This window comes from Nannospalax galili, unplaced genomic scaffold (genome assembly GCF_000622305.1).
Source record: "Nannospalax galili isolate Female #2095 unplaced genomic scaffold, S.galili_v1.0 scaffold429, whole genome shotgun sequence".
In the NCBI taxonomy this organism is placed as follows: Eukaryota; Metazoa; Chordata; class Mammalia; order Rodentia; family Spalacidae; genus Nannospalax; species Nannospalax galili.
In genome coordinates, this window is record NW_008360330.1 from 6,169,323 (window position 1) to 6,174,858 (window position 5,536).

The 5,536-nt window shown below is 40.2% G+C and overlaps 1 protein-coding gene across 5 annotated transcripts in view; it reads left to right on the forward strand.

The window, feature by feature from the left end:
* Tdrd5 (tudor domain containing 5) overlaps positions 1 to 5,536 on the forward strand; it is a 71,658-nt gene that overhangs the window by 17,926 nt on the left and 48,196 nt on the right. The gene's annotated exons all lie outside the window — the stretch shown is intronic.

A 5,536-nucleotide genomic window follows, 5' to 3' on the forward strand; every position in this document is an offset into this window, starting at 1 on the left:
TTCTTTTTTGTTTTAGCCTAGTTTGCTTTTCTTTTAGATAAGTTTTTATTGAGATAACTGTAAATTCTCATGTAGAAAGAGCCCATGAACACTCATTTTCTTCAGTTGTAATATTTTGGAAAACTGTAGATAATATGGTACTTATATTTTCTAAACGTGTGTGTGTGTATATGTGTATGAGTGTGCAGAGTGGTGCACACATATGTGGGTGCATATGGAGGCCAGAGTACAACTTCAGGTGTTTCTCAGGTGCTACCCACCTGTTTTTTGAGACAGGGTCTCTGGCTGGTCAGTAAGACCCAGAGATCCTCCTGTTTCTGCCTCTTAGGTACTAGGATTACAAGTACATGTACTACCATGCCAAGTTTTTAAAAAATATTTTTATTTATTTTTATTTTATGTGTATGACTGTATTGCCTGCATGTATGTGAGTGCACCTGTGTTGTGCAATGCTGCAGAGGTCAGAAGATGGCTTCAGATTCCTTTGGAACTGGAGTTAAGGACCGTTTGTAGCCGCCATGTGGGTGCTGGAAATCGAACCCAGGTCCTCTGCAAGAGTAGTGAGTGTTCTTAACTGCTGAGCCATCTCTCCAGCCCCAGCCATACCAAGTTCTTTAAAAATGTGGATTCTGGGGATCAAACTCAGATCCTCATGCTTGCAAGGCAAGTACTTCCAACTGAGCTATCTTCTGAGCCTATTTCATAAACTTTACAAGAAGTTATGATGAAGAGCTACTTTTTTGTAATGTAATTATGATTATTGATTTTCCTGATTATTAAAAAAATTCATGTCTATTAAAGAAATTCATGTCTATTAAAAATATTCAAACAGGCCAAGTATGATGGCACATGCCTTTGATCCCCAACATTCAGAAGGCAGATGCAGGTGGATCTCTGAGATTGAGGCCAACCCTGGTCTATGTAAGTGAGTTCCAGGCCAGCTGGGGCCTGACTCAAAAAACCAAAAATTCATGCTGGGCATGAAATGAGGCTAGTCTGGTCCACATAGTGACTTCCAGGAGGGTGGGACTAAGGAGACCCTGTCAAAACAAACAAACAAAACAAAAATTCAAATATTATAAATGTCTTGTTATTTTGTATAACCTTCCAAAAATAATGTATGAATTTTTATATAACTTTCCATAGTTTTTCAATGTATGTACAAGCATCATTTTTAAAATCAGAATAAAAGCTCTTTAAGCCACTCTAACATTACAGAGGTAACTAATGTTTATAGGTTTTTTTTTTCCTTCTTTTTGAAACAGGATCTCCTTGTACTCCCAGCTGGCCTGCAACTCACTATGTAGACCAGGCTGGCCTTGAACTCAACAGAGATCCATATGCCTCTGCCTCCCAAGTGCTGGGACTACAGGCATGCGCCACCACGCCCAGCTAGTTTTATTTGAGTATTTTCTTGTCCTCTTTTATATAATAATTACTTATAACATAATTTTCTTATATAAAACATATGAATATTTTATGAATCTTTGAATTTTATATTTTATATACTGTGAATGTTTTCCATATAGTATGTACAAGTTCATTTTTTTCTTTTAAAAAAAATTTATTGAGCAACTTTTATACATTTCATACAACAGTTCTTTCTCTCTTTTTTTAGCAAGACAGGGTCTCCCTGTAGCCCCAGCTGACCACTAGGTAAATCAGGCTGCCCTCGAACTCACAGAGATCTGCCTGCCTCTGCCTCCTGAGTGCTCGAATTAAAGGCCTGTGCCACCACACCCAGCACATACAACAGTTCTTAATCAAATTTAGACCCCCTCGCCATCCCTGTTCCCCCACCCCACTGGACCTCATGTATTCCATCATACATGTTAAGTCCTATCCAGTCAAGCATTTGTACCCAGATGTCCTTTGGTGCAAATTCATCCACTGGAGTCTAATCAGCCTATCTAGAGATCATAAGTAAGGTCTACCCTCCCTCACCCAGTAGTAATTAGTCTCCAACAGTTCCTAGACTAGGGCTGGCTTGCTGCCCATTTCCCTTACTCCACTCTGGGCCCTTGTCTAATTGAGTTGGCATGGGTCCTGTGCTCAGTGCCACCATTGCTACAAGTTCACATGTGCAAGCTTCCAGTGATCGGAAAGCCATGGACCAACTCAGTTCATGGACCAACTGACTCTAACAATCTTTCTGCCCCCTTTTCTGCAATGGTCCCTGAGCCGTGGGTGGGTGAGGTATAATATAGGAGTCCTATCCAGGGACATATACCCTGTAGTCTCTTATTCTTTAAAACTTGGCCAGTTGTGACCTTCTTTGTGTGTGGCACTCTGTTGTATAAGAAAACTTCACTGGCGAGAGTTGAGGGATGCACTAGTTTTCTCTCCACCTATTTTTCTGCTATGTTCGTGAGCCTTAGGTGTAGAGTTTCAACTGTAGATACATTACCTAGGACTGGGCATCTCCCAGACATATATTCTCTGTGTGTGACCAGTTGTGGTCTGCAGTAGCCTCCATCTGTTGCTAAAAAGAAGCTTTTTTGATGAGTGATGTATGGTATATATGTCTGTAAATATAATGATCCGTACTTAGCATATGGTAAGAAGTTTCATTTGCCTAAAGATATTACAGAGACAGGGTTTTCTTTAGGATTTATCACCTCTCCAATCATGTGTATCTGGCTATGTTTACATTGCCACCCATGAGTTCACTCCTACTGAGAGGACTTTAAGTCCAATTAGATAGCTGTTGATTACCCCCTAGGTAATAGTGACAGTCATTATAATTAGGCTTTAGGCCTGGGTTGGACCACTGATTGCCTTTTTTCCCTTAGCAGCTTGTATAGTATCCTCTAGAACTATGAGAGCTAAACTTCAGATAGAAGGCTTCCAGGTCAGTTTCTGCTCCATTGCTCCAAGTCCTGTGTCCAAAATATGTCCTGTCTTCAGCAGTAAGGTCTTATCTTCCAGTTCTGGGAGATAACCAAGAGCTCTGGGAAGAGCCTGTGTTCTTTGGGAGTCTCTTGAGCTACTCTGACCAGTCAACTAGATAGCTGTTGATTGTCCCCAAGATAAAAGTGCTACTACTGCACCAATAGTGATAGTTTGCTACACTGGTCATTGTTGTGGTTATTAGGCTTTACAGCTGGATTGGACCATTGTTTGGCTTTCTCCCTTAGCAGCTTACTGATACCATGAGAGCTAGTCTTCAGGGAGGAGGCTTCCAGGTCAGTTGCAGCTCCATTACTTCAAATCTTCTGTCTGACGTATATCCTATCTTCAGCATAGGGTCTTACCTTCAAATTCTGGGAGTCAGTCAAGGGCTGTGGCAGTAGCTTCTGTCATTTTGTGAGTCTCTTGGACTATCCTGACAAAAATAACTCAGAGGTTTCTCCTGTCTGGCACTGTGTTTCTTGTTACATAGTCTTTAGCTATACATATGCGCGCGCGCGCACACACACACACACACACACACACACACACACACACACACACACACACACACACACACAGTTCTGGAGAATCTGTCCCTGGCTGGGAAGTGATACACTAGCTCTGCTCACAGCAACCCTGGCAGCTTTAAGTCCTGTTCCAATGCTCACTCTGCACCTCTGTCGTCCTCCTCCCCAGGTCAGGAAGTAGAGGCAACAGGAGGTTAGACTCCTTGCCCACAGCCACTCTTCTCTGATAGTAGAACTGGGATCTGAACGCAGTTACATTCAAATATATACTCACACCTAGGGATTTGGAGCTAAGATCACAAGTGAGAGAGAACATACATCTCTTGTTTTTCTCAGTCTGCGTTACTTCACTTAGTATAACAGTTTCCAATTCCTTCCATTGGCTTGCTATTTCATGATTTCATTCTTTACCGCTGAGTAGAACTCCATTGTGTAAATGTACCACATTTTCATCATCCATTCATGAATTGAGGGACCTTCACGTTGTTTCCATTCATCAGTTGAGGAACCCTTAAGTTGTTGCCATTTCTTAGCTATTGTAAAAAGAACAGCAACAAACATGGCTGCACCAATATCTCTGCAGTAGGATGAGTCCTTTGGGTATATGCCAAGGAGTGGTATAACTGAATCATATGGTCTTTTAATAGTTCTTCACACTGCTTTCTATAGTGGTTATACCAGTTTGCAATCCCACTAGCAGTGAATGAGGGGGTCCCCTTTTTCTGAATCCTCTCCAACTTTTGGTGTCATTTGTTGTTTTGATCTCAGCCATTCTGACTGAGTAAGATGAAATCTTAAAGTAGTTTGATTTGCATTTCTCTAATTACTAAGGCTGTTGGATACTTTTAAATGTGTTTCTTAACCATTTTTCTTCTTTTAAGAGCTCTCTGTTCAGATCCATAGCCCATTTTTTAAAATTGGGTCATTTGTTTTCTTGATTCTGTTTTTTGAGTTCTTTGTATACTCTGGATATCAATCCTCTTCAGATGAAGAGCTGTAAAGATTTTCTCACACTCTGTGGGCTTCCACTTCACTTTATTGGTTGTTTCCTTTGCCACATAGAAGCTTTTTAGCTTAAAGATGTCCCTCTTGTCAATTGTTTTTCTAAATTCCTGAGCTACTAATGTCCAATTTAGAAAGTCCTTTCCTGCACCTACATGTTGTAGGGTGCTGCCTATGTTTTCTTCTAACAGTTTCAGCATTTCGGGTTCCACGTTGAGGCCTTTGACCCATTTGGAGTTGACTTTTGTGCAGGGTGATAGATAAAGATCTAATTTCATTCTTCTACAGGTGGAGATCCAGTTTTCCCAGCACCATTTTGAAGATGCTGTCTTTCCTTCAGTGTGTTTTCTTAGCACCCTTGTCAAATATCAAGTGGCAGAAATTGCATGTACTCATATTTGGGTCTTCAATTTTGTTGCATTGATGTATGGGTCTATTTTTGTGCCAGTACCATGTTGTTTTTATGACTGTAGCTCTGTAATACAGCTTAAAACCTGGTATAGTAATCCCCCTCTTAGTGCTCAGGATTACTTTGGCTATCCGAGGTCTTTTGTGCTTCCGTATCAATCTTAGGATGTTTTTTTTTTCTTCCCTAATTCTCAAAGAATGTCTTGGGGATTTTGATTGGCATTGCATTGCATCTATAAATGGCTCTTGGTAGGATGGTCATTTTCACAATATTCTTCCAATCCATGAGCATGGGAGGTCCTTCCATCTTCTGATGTCTTCCTCAATCTCTTTCTTTAAAGATTAAAAATTTTCATTATAGAGGTCTTTAATGTCTTTGGTCAGGTTTATTTCGAGACATTTTATTTTTTTTGCAGTATTGTGAAGGGGAGTGTTTCCATGTGCTCTTTCTCTGATTGCTTGCTATTGGTATATAGAAAGGCTACAGACTTTTGTAGGTTAATTTTGTAACCTGTAAACTATTTTGTAAATAGTTTCTAGGATTTTCTGGTGAAAATTTTGGCATTGCTTAGATATAATATCATATCATCTGCAAAAAGGGGATAATTTGATCTCTTCTTTTCCAGTTATTACTCCTTTAATTTCATTCTCTTGTCTTATTGCTCTTGCAAGAGTTTCAAGCACTATGTTAAGAAGGAGTGGAGGTA